Source organism: Phasianus colchicus, chromosome Z (genome assembly GCF_987193195.1).
Source record: "Phasianus colchicus chromosome Z, bPhaCol1.hap1.1, whole genome shotgun sequence".
Classification (NCBI taxonomy): Eukaryota; Metazoa; Chordata; class Aves; order Galliformes; family Phasianidae; genus Phasianus; species Phasianus colchicus.
In genome coordinates this window covers 38,468,571-38,480,491 of record NC_143476.1, presented here as the reverse complement: position 1 = coordinate 38,480,491, position 11,921 = coordinate 38,468,571, and the positions used below count along the sequence as shown (strand labels likewise).

The following is an 11,921-nucleotide window of genomic DNA, read 5'->3' as shown; positions in this document are numbered from 1 at the left end:
CAGTGCAGGAGCAGCTGCTGATGGGAGGAAGGAAGTCCATGCTAATGAGCTCTGAAGCATCTGCAGGTATGGTTCCAGAGGAGGCAGTAGTGATGTCGAAGGGCTCCCCAGCAGGAAGCTGTTCCATCCAAATGTTTGCTGAGTGTTTGGAAGCCCAAAACTCTTCTAGCCTCCAAGCTGAAGGCAGCCTAGAGGCAACATCTCCTTGGTCTGACTGTGTAGTGCCTGAGCAAGAGGGTGATCTGAGCTGGATGCATCTTAATTTCTCTGTTATTTTACTTCAGATCACCCCATTGGGTGACCATTCTGTTGGTTTCTCAAAGTTTGGATCTTTACTTATCCCTTTACTTATGATGAAAGCACAGAAGTGCTGCAGGCACTCACCAAGGTGAAGGTCAGTTGGTACTATTTTTTCCACATGGAGGAATTCAGTGACAGTGGAGGAATTCAGTGACACACTTTTGCATCATCCACCCTTCTGTCAGACTGTCCCATTGCTGCCATCTGTCTCATAGCAACAACGTGTAATAGAATGTTTGGGGAAGGTTGAGACTATTACCATACCACCACCATCAGCCTCTGACATCGTGGGCCAACATCATTAAATAGAAGGTATTACTTTCAGAGTAGCCCTCAGTATTTTACTTCATGTAGCACTCCTTTTGGCACACAGGAAAGAACGTGAATTTTCCCTCGCCCCAGAGAGTGAGGATCGGCAGTAATGATTTTACTGCAAAAGACTTGCCATTTGTAAGTTACGCTTCAGGATAAATTCACCAAGTTAGGTACCTGCAAGCTTTGAGAGTGAACACGCGCATGTGACAGACCAAGTGGTGTACTCAACAGCACCACTTTATATCCTGGTGACTATAAACAAGGTGTCTTCTTCTCTCTGGAACATCCACTAGAAAACGTTAGCTGCTCCAAGCTGGATTACCAAGGTTTTCCCAGGCCTTACTGTACTGCTACACAGAGAAGACTGATAAGCAAATTGAATGAGCTGCAGAAATTCTGCAGTATTTCAACTGTTTTGAAATAGTCATGTTTTCACAACTAGTTATTTTTATAGTTAAACAATTTTTAAAATGTTATTTTCTCAAACAACGTATATTAGTAGTTGTTAGTATTACCTTCCTGCCTTAATAGGCTTTCCAGTATTTCTGACTTGAGGCTAAACAAAAACATTCTGCTATTTGTATGGAGAAAAGCTTCACTGGAATTTTTTGTAAGTTAATTACCTCTTCTGGGTACAGTCTCCCATCAATATACAATAATCTTCACATGATATTATCAGCGTATATAATGCACATGGGGTAATTCAAAACAGCTTTTCAGATATTTCAGACAATAAATTCCCTCATCTAGATCAGTACAAGTGCTTATTTTCAATTTAAATTGAGTTTAGCTGAAGGGCTTTGTATCTGAAGAATCCCAACATTTTTTGAATTACCTTGTGCATATCTTAACTTTAATTACATTGTCATCTGGTGGCTTGGGGTTCTGCTTGTTTTGTACAGAAAACTTATGACAAAGTTTGAACTGTAATACTTCTTCACAGTGAAGAGGTATTTTTTTTTTCCCCATTTGCTGCAAAATTGTTGTTGCAGAGCTGGGATAGCCCTCAAATTATGGCCTAAATTAAGTTTTAAGAAAAATCATGGTTCTTCCTCCACATTATTATGACATAGTGTATTCCAACTGCTGTAAGTGCATGTTTTATTCCTGTAAGAGAGACAGAAATTGAAAGAATGAAATAAGCATAGGAAAAGCCTCATCCAAATTATCATAGTTTCCATATGTAAATACTATGGCATTAAAATGCTTAGAAGAAAAGGGTCTTCCTGATATTTTTCTGGGTTAATATTGCTGAAGACAGGAAACACTTATATTGCTTCCTGTGTAGCAGTGGACTTGAGACACATACATGTGTAGCAAACATGGCGTATTTTTAACAGTAGCAGTACGTGGTTGGAGATAATGTGCAGCATCTTCTGTGTTAAACCTGACAATGTTGAATTATCTTTCTTACAACCTGTTTTTTTTTAGAATATTCATAAGCTAGTAAGTTCATGTGGAAGTCACAGAACTTATCAAGTGTCTGGTAATATAGATGTTTATATTATATTTCTACACACATTACTTTAGGCAATCATAGTACATCAGCTCGTTCTTATAAGGTCTTAATCACATAGGCAAAGCTATAAATTTCCAAAGAGAGATGACTGGCTGGATTTGCTCTGTAGAGCAAGTTTGCTTCACAGCGAAACCAACAAAAAAACCTAATTGGAGGAATGTATGACAGTTGAGACAGTCTGAGAAGTCATGAGTGTAATTGCTAAGCAGATGAAGATTCAATTTAAGGCCTTTCTATGTCTGTGGAGAAGTAAAGTTTTCTGAGAAGTGCTCCCAACATATGCAGAGCAGATAATCTGTCTCAGGTGAGAAAATATTTGTGGCTAGGGTATAGATCAGTTATTTCAGCCTTCAGTGTAGATGCTTATTTCTGGCACTTCATTGTTGTTAGAATTCCTTTTTTTCTTATTCTTCTAATTCTGTGCAAAGGGTTCTGTAAGAACTCAGCAAACTTCCATTTGTAACCTGTTTGTTTCCTGAATGCTATGGAGGCATCCTATTCAATAGGTTCCCAAGTGCTGGTGAGTGGATTTTGCACCCTACCACATCTTTACTTGGGTCAGTGGTCTCTAAGGCAATTACTGCACCGCTGTGAGCTCAGACATCTTCATTTCCTGCTTAAAGTAATTGAATTATATGAAAATCATTTCTGCACTGACTCCAAGTATGGCATTCTCCACACTCTGCATGCCAGATAGCATGGTCCATCTGTACTCAGTCATACTAGACTACACAGAAACAAAAGACATGCCTTATAACTGCAGGAGATAGAAAGTTGGGAACATGGCCCATACTGTAGTCCAAATTCTACATCTAGATACTTACTAGTCATTAACTTAATTCTTAAATGCTCTTTGATAGTAGAATAAATATAAAACACTTTATTAAAAGGCTTTTTCCACAATACTACTATAGGCTTCTATATCAGATTTTCAATTTGTACAGTTAATGCTCCATTTGTAACGTAAGAATGAAAAACTCTTTCATTATTTTCTACTGCATAATCAAGTATTATGTTAAGTCAACAACATTTCTTTGGAGATCATTTCCTGGGTCTTCCTTTCTCCCTTTCTTGAAACTGGAAGCTGAAAACTTTGTGATTCCATCATGGGCATCAGGTGAGGAAAGAGCTGCAGTGGAAACTCAAGCCTCATAATGAAGAACGTTTCTCTGTACACGTTCCTACTCACTCAGTGGGCATCAGCCCTGCCCATGGCAGGGATTTGGAGCTAAATGACCTTTAACATTCCCTCCAACCTAAGCCTTTCTATAACTCTATGATTACTTGGCCTTAAGAAGTTAAGGCATAACAATGGGATCCTCCATTGGATCCACTAATCAGACATAAACTTATCATAAATACCTTCAGCTTCCTATTCCAAAAAAGGTAGACACAGGTAATTATAAACCAGGATTGGATAAAATAATTTCTGCAGAATGATTATTATAGTCACCTTGCTTAAAAAGATGGATACAGATCAATAGTGATCCAGATAGGTATCACATACGGGTAAAATTAACATTTAGACAAATGTATAAAATGAGGTAAGGACTCTGCTAAACTACATTGTAGTCCTATAACGGGATGGAGAGTGCCGCCATAATAGCAGGGTGGCAAAGTCTTTGGCTACAGCAAATGAGGACAAACCCAAATACAGCAGTCATGAACACAAAAAATGAAGGGAAAGAGCTGCTTTCCTCTGGAAGACCTCAGGCAGGCAGAGATCTCCAGCAAGAGATACTGTCACTGTTAACCGTTAAATGAGGTCTGGGAATTGGTGGATCCTTACTCAGGTGAATTGCTTGCATTTGAGATCTCCTGGGTTGGCCCTGCCTTCCCAACAGGTGCTCAATCAGTGTTTCAGGCCGTGATTTAGCATTTCTGCTACACTATGAAGATCCTTGATTTGAGATGCTAAAGAGGCTTAAATGCTTCAGAGGCTTTCTCCTGTCCCCTGTATAGAGATGAGCTTCATTTTCCTTAAGAAATGGACTAAATTGTCTTTCATTTATTAAGCTTAGCTAAATGTACATACATATTACATTTAAATCTATGATTTACACAAATTTACATTTTCTCAGGGTTTTATTTGGAACTTCTTCACCAACATGGTGAAAAGCTCTTATGACAGTATTATTTAGATGGTATAACAATTCATTTCATAGAAATGCAATTTGTTACACACTCTTAAAACTAATATATTTTTCTGCCCCTACTGCTATTGTCCCTGTCTAGACTGCTGTTCTAGAGCTTTATCACACAGAGTAATAAACACTGGACTGTGATCACTATGACAGTTTCGTGGATGACAGTTAATGCATTTTTTTTAAGTTTGTCATGGTGAAACACACCTAGTAGCAAATAATTGGGCTGCACAGCATACACATCTGCCATTACAGATAAACAACAGGACTGCCTGGTTATCTCACAATAGCCTCTAATGTAAAATTTCACTGCCAATGAGACTGATTGTAATGGCAGGAATAATGAAAAGTGAAGTAAGTGTAAGTGAAAAGCTACCACAATCAATAAGGGATCAGTTACAGTACATTTGCTGTCATTCATCCCCAGTACCATAACATCTGAGAAAGTAGAAAATTCTCTTACACATTTATTCCCTCATTGGACCTGGGAGACATTGTATGCTGGAATCCCAGATTCATCGGTGTGCAGCCCAATTTTTTTTCCATTTCTGTTACCGATTACATTTTTCTAAAAGGAAATTGAGATGAAGGCTTATATTTGGTATCTTGGAGTTTAACCACGTCTAAAATCTAAAAATTGAAATATACAAAAAACATGGGAATGAAGTAGAGGGGAAGAATTGAAAATATTTGACTTTGTTGAAAAGAAATGATGAAATTTCATTGAATATGCATAGCTAAATAGAGGACTCAGTGGATCAGTTAGGTTTGTGTATTTTGAAGGGAAAGAACAGATTTTATAGATCCAGGAGCAACTGAAGATGCAAATAGGAGGATCTCTGGAAATTTTCCAGAATATTTAGATACATAATCCTCTTTATTTCAGTGGTAGCTCCCTGAAAAATTCTTTGCATCTTGAGGAACCTTGTTGATTTTAACTTGGGGTACTGTAAAAAAAACAAAACAGTCAACCAACCAACTAACCAAACAACTCAACCTCCCTCCCCAGATGTCCTCACCTCCTGTACTCTAAATGATAACAGATCTTTCAGGTCCTGTTTACAAGAGCAATGGCTCCTGCACTGCATGTTACAGAGAGGTTTTATGCTATGATTCAATTGCTGGCAGTGCATCTCTGTGTTGTAAAGTCATTCTTATGCAACTGAACTTGTGTGTTGCTTCTAGTATTTATGATTTTGGTGTAGAAAACTTTTCAGGCTTTGGAAAATATCAACAAGAAAACAATATTTATCAATATTTCCTACAAAGTGAAGAAGTGAAGATGCCCCTTTTAGAGATTTAGATATTTAGAGACAGAAAGCTGTAAGCCTACTTACCTTCTCTCCCTTCTCTCTCCCCTTACGTCCCCAGATGGCTTTCCTACATAATCCATTGTGTGAATTCTTTGCAGTGGCATGGAATTGAATTATCTATTTTCAACTTATCACACAATTTTTCAGAACCTCCTTTAAGACTGTCATCTTTCTGCATTTCTGTCTAGAGTCAGATACTTCTCTGTGAAAGACATAATCTGAACTGGAAATTAGCAAGAAAAGAATGATAGGTAAGGATGTTTTGACGCTGTTTCTGTGATTTTGCCAGGTGACACCATCTCCTGTACTTCAGGTTTAAATATGTTTGGGGTTTGTGAGAATACAGTTTAACAGATCAATACTAACAGTATTATTATAATACTAACTAATATTCAACTTTATAGGTCAAAACTGACTGCCTTCTTTCTTTGTTCACGTTTTAAGAAGTTGACTGATTAGCATAACTTCTTTACCTGATTTTTTTTTCCCCTACCTTGCCATATAAATCTTTCCTGTTTTCATTTGCATTATTCTCCAGTCAGATGGAAGCTGTAACTAGGATATATGCAACCTATTGTTTGATAGTGCTGGATGGATTATTCTTTTACTCCGTTGACTTCTGTTTAACACTTTCTGGAGAAAGTAATCATGGAAGAGCATTCCACTAATTTTAATGGAATTTATTTTAATGTTAATAAGAAGAACGTATCTCCTACATTAAGAGTAAGTAAACATCTATTAAGTTACACGTTTTTTTCTTTGCTTTTGCCTTTCTTGAGCTGTATCTCTGTTCTGATGAACTACTGCTTTGTTAACCAAATAAATAAATACATAAATAAATTACCTTTCTTGGGAATCTGTGTCTCAGAATACATTTTTTTGTTTGGGAAATTGCGAGCCAAAGTGATTTTGTCTGTTTGGATTTTTTTTTTTGATTCTTTTCTTTCAGACAGACTAAGCCACCTGGTGACTTTGTTTAAGCAAGGTTGAATAATGAGTCTGAATGTTTAGTATTTCAGTCTGGAGATAAGGAGGCTCAAGGAGACCTTACTGTTGTCTACAATGACCTTAAAGGAGGTTGTTGTGAGAGAGTGGTCGTCTTCTCCCAGGTAACTGTGATAGGTCAAAAGGTAATGACCATAAATTGTGCCAGGGATTCAGGTTGGGTAATAGGAATAAACTGCTCTCCAAATGAGTGGTGAGGTATTGGAACAGGCTGCCCAGTGAACTGGAGGTATCACTATCCCTGGTAGTTTTCAAAAAACAGGTAAATGTGGTAGAGAGTGACGCAACTTAGCATGCACAAGCAAAGGAAAAAAAGTAATTCATTAATTGCTTCTTGTAGGCAGGCAGATATTCAGACACAGAAGCACAGGGCTCATCAGGCATGGCAGTTTCTTGGGAAGACAAACGTAATTTCTCTCCACTCTTCCTCCTTCTTTCTCCAAGCTTCTATTGCTGAGCACAACCTTGGAAGGCATGAGATATCTCTTTGGCCATTTTGGTTCAGCTGTCCTGTCTGCATCTCTTCCCAGCTCCTTGTTCACTCTGAACTCCTCACTGGCAGGGCAGTGTGAAGACAACATTTCAGCCTCTCCTAGACCTCCACAGGAGAAAAGTCAGAAATAGACAATATTATCCCAGAAGTTCTTGATATTAAGAAGTACACAAAGATGTGGATCCACGATATTGGCATATCTGCTATATTTCACTTTTGTTTTCCTTCACTAAATACCTCTAAGGATAATAAAGACCCAGGAGGAATGTAAGTTACTTAAGTTCAGCTTCAAAATATTAAGATTTTATTTTAAATCTTTCAAATTTCACTTAACTCTGACTTTCATTAGGAACATCATGATATTTCGTTTTTATCAATGATTATACTGTGACAATTTTTGTCACCTTCAGAATGATATTTGGAGTATTTAACTTCAGAAATAGTAGCTGGTAATAATTTCTCATCCCAGTTCTTGGTGAAATCAGCTGATTCCAGGAAACCGAAAGGTCTACCCTCTTACACTTCTGCCTAATTTGGACATGCTCTATTTCAAGTCCAAATTATGTAAAGAAGAGCTCAAAAATACTGTTCTGCTGGAAATCCCAAGAGACATTAATGATCACCTTCAACTCAAGGAAGTCTCATTCTGTACAAGCCTGGTTTACAACAAATGTAATCTAGAGGGAATTTGGTTGTTTCAAGTATTCTGCCTGTGGCACATTTTCTAGGTTTTGATCATATTCAAGTGCATAGGGGTACCTGAAAAGGCACAGAAATGAGGTTTGGTACTCATCTAAATAGGCAGCTATGCTGCTCTACACAATTCAGCATAGACAGAACCTAGGAATACAGCACATGAATAAATGAGTTTTTAATTTCTGATTATTATTATTATTATTTTTTAATGACTGATAATGCTATTTTGAAATGTTGTTTCCATTCAAAGTAGTCTGGAGAAAAACTAAGATGAGCAGCAGTAATAATTAAATTTAGGGGCTGATACCAACTATAAATCTTAAGCATGGGGTAAAAATGAATTTTCATAATCTATATATGTTTTTTGATATAAATAATTTTTCAGTCTAAAGGGAAACTCCTGAATTTAAGGAGTTTGGAACACTGTCTTCCACTCATTTCAAGCTATTTCTAAATTAAAACGGAGATGATAAGGATAAGGAAATAAGCAGAGAATAACACTTAGCAAGCATGCACAAGGAAATTTGATCTATGCCTTTCTGTTTAAGACAAAATCATTCTTTTTGCGTGCTTGAATTTCCAGTTGTTTTCCAATTGTTTTTTCAAGAAGCATTCAATACAAAATGTAGAAGAAACTGTTTATTCTGATTTCCACAAGTCACTTATACATCATAAATTATTATTCTTTCACTGCCCCAGAAACAGAGCTGTTGTTCAGAGATTTCGTTATTTGTTCGTTTTTAATTAAATACGTTCTGTAGAATCTGTTGTTCTATATGTTGGTGCATAACTTAACTGTTTTGTATGTGTTTCATCCTCAGCAAGTTTTCTGAGGATGCTGAAGGGATCCACTGAAGGGATGAGTGGCTGACATACCAAAGCTTGAGCTGCCATTCAGCAGCTGGAGAGCAGGGCTGAGGTTCCACAAGGGCAAGTGCAGAGTTCTTCACCTGGGGAGGAGTAATCAGATCAGTACAGCACAGGAGGATTTGTGGTATAGAACTCCCTGATCTAAAATTCTCTACCTTTTTCTCAGTGGCAATACGGTTGAAAATAGTTCATTTTCAAAATTCAAGCAGTTTAAATTGGTTGGGGCGGTGTACCTAAGTGAATGCCTTAGAAAAAGGCTCTCTGTCTACAAAGACGTGAAGTTTTCAGTCTAGCAGGCAAACTATTACAGAGAGGGAAAAATTCAGCTGGCTGAATTAGCTGGCAGTGGACTTAGATCATAACTCATCCAAAGAGGACAAAACAATTCAAGGATGGCTTCTGAGTGGTGTTAGCATGTTTGGAGAAATATGTAATCAGCTGATATGTACTTTTATTTTACCTTTCTGAAGAGAGAGTTTCTTCTTGTGTCTTTTACAAAATAAATGGTCAGAAAGGAGATTTCCTGTTCATTATGACCATTTTTATTTTCTTTTTATTTGAATTATTAATTAACTGTATTAACTTGAGAAACAGATTGATTTTAGATCATAGAAATGCAACTAATTTTGCTGTTCTTATAGAATCTTTCTTCCTAAGATTGATTCTGTGGTACTTGAACTGTAAGAAGAGTAGAGCTGAGGGGATTGAAGGAGTGGGGCATAAGTGCTTTAAAGTTTCACAGCTCATTGCTTTTTACTGTTTTGGCCTTATTTTCATTACTTCAATGTGACTCAAGGCAAGGTTTATGCCTGTTCTGTATATAGATAGGATTATCTGTCTATTTGTTCTCAAATTCTCAATATTGCAGCTTGCAGCTGATGAAACATGAAAGCCTGGAAGAATTTATATGGGTTTTTAACAGAGCTAAGTTACTGTTATGGGGCACTGAGCCACAGGAGAAAAACAGAAAATGAAGGATGTAAAACTTTATTTCAAAGTGATGCTCTGATTCTCTGTATAATTCAATTTTCATTTTGGCCTTCCTTTGGGATGGTTTTCTTTTTCTTTTCTTTCTTTCTTTCTTTCTTTCTTTCTTTCTTTCTTTCTTTCTTTCTTTCTTTCTTTCTTTCTTTCTTTCTTTCTTTCTTTCTTTCCTTTTTTTTTGTTTTTTGTTTTTTGTTTTTTTTTTGTTTGGGTTTTTTTTGTGGGTTTTTTTTGTTTGTTTGTTTGTTTTCTATGCTATGTTTTTGCTTGTTGATAGTCTTTTGTCTAATAGTTATACTCAGTGCAGATATATTCCACAGAAAGTACATCTGGAGGATCACCTCAACCTCTAAGAAGGGATCAGCTATGACTCCTAACAGATTTTCATCCTATTAAGTCTTGCAAAATTTGAATGACGGAGTTTACGTGAAATCCCTGGACAAATTAAGTATTCCACTTCTGGTGGATAATACATTTCTCAAAGCCAAAATGTATAATATCACATCATCGGATAATGTGTCATGTATTCTGAAAAATCATGCTGATTTTGTAACCAATTGTCATGGTTTTGGTTTTTGCTTATTTGATTTTCAATATTCCACATCAAAACATCATGTACTAGAATTAAAGTGTTAATGCTCTAATTCTACGTACCTATCCCTATATACTACGGAAGTCATGGGATATGACCCTTCCGGGGGAGGCGGTCTCTTACTGCCTGGCAGTGGGTGCTGGAGGGTGCTTTCCTAGCCGTTCCAAGCTTTTTCAGGTTTGACTCGGTCTCGGGAACTCTCTCTCATATCTTATTTGATTTATTAGTCTCAATTTCAATTAGATTGTATTATATTGTGTTATCTTGCATTTCGATATCATAGTTAGTAAAATAAGTTTACCTCCATAGATTGTTGCCGCTGTTTTCTTCCTTTTCCCCCTTCCTTCCCATTTTGTGGGCCCAGGCGGGGGGTGGGGAGGGCAGGGGCCTACTGTCCCCAGTCACGGGCATAAACTGATCTAGTTAATTCCGTGACACCAATCTTTAAGGGTAATACTTTTACAAAAGGATAATATTGCAAAAGACTATTATTTAAAGATGCTGCTTTTCTGTGAGTACTGAAGTATTTTCTTTAATTTCCCTGCCTGTAGCAAAGGGTTGGAACTAAGTGATCTTAAAGGTTCCTTACCACGCAAACCATACTGCGACTGAGGATAACTTCCTGGTCCAGGCACTAGACACACCAACCTAAAGTGAAGCCTTACTGGACCCGGTGCTCACCAAGGTAGAGGAGAGCATTAGAGAGGTTAAGATTGGAGGCAGCCAGGGCTGTAATGGTCGAGCCCTGGTGGAGTTTGTGATTTTGAAGAATGCAGGCAAAAAGTAGAGCCAGGACCCTGAACTTCAGGAGAGCAAAAGTCCAGCTCAAGGTCAAGGAATTGCTGGACTGGATCTCCTGGGTAACTGTCCATAAGGGCTTAGGGACAGAATAGAGCTGGCAGCTCTTTAAGGAGTGAACTGGGCTTGTTTAGCACTGGAGAGACTTCACTGTGGCCTTCCAATATTTGAAGGGTGTGCATAAACAGGAAGGGGAAGGACTGTTTACATGGGTGGATGGTGATAGGACAAAGAGGAGTGGTTTTAAACTGAGACTTTTTAAAGGGGAGATTTAGGCTAAATACTAGGAGGAAGCTTTTCACCCAGAGGGTGGTGCTGCACTGGAAGAGATTGCCCAGAGGAGCTTGGATGCCCCAGTCCTGGAGGCATTCAGGGCGGGATGTGGTTCTGGGCAGCCTGATCTGGTGGTTGGCGACCCTGCATATAGCAGCGGGGTTGAAACCAGATGATCATTGTGGTCCTTTTCAACCCAGATCATTCTATGATGTTGTGTTTCTGACATTCTGCAGTGCTATGATTCCACTGATGTAAATACATTACTTGCAAATTTGGAACTGGAATGTCTAGAGTTGTAATTAAAAGACTGACCGTGCTTCTTTACCAGACTCTTACAAGTCCTCTCTTACCAGAGAAACATCCCTCACTTCGCAGACACTCCTTGCTCGTGTCACCTCTTTTTGGCAGTACATTTGTGAACTACTGTTTTCAAGGGTGAAGCACCGGAAGAGAAAAATTCCATCACAAATCTGTGACAAACACCTTGAGAGCTCACTGAGAATGGCAACCACTGCCATCAGACCAGACTGATCTGCTAGTTTCCCAAAAACAAGGTCACGCATCCCACTGGTTTTGTGGTTTTGTTTCTCTCTTTTTTATATGTTTTAATACACCA

General features: G+C 38.0%; 1 long non-coding RNA gene across 2 annotated transcripts; it reads left to right on the top strand.

Moving 5' to 3' along the window:
• Positions 1–540: 540 nt before the first annotated feature.
• Positions 541–7,966, top strand: LOC149912895 (uncharacterized). 2 transcript variants are annotated; one of them, XR_016461847.1, is made up of 5 exons: positions 541–612; positions 5,780–5,842; positions 6,130–6,314; positions 6,541–6,700; positions 7,041–7,966. It is a non-coding gene; the product is annotated as an uncharacterized LOC149912895 (long non-coding RNA). The 2 variants fall into 2 exon arrangements; XR_016461846.1 differs by having other exon boundaries at positions 6,541–7,966.
• Positions 7,967–11,921: the final 3,955 nt, after the last annotated feature.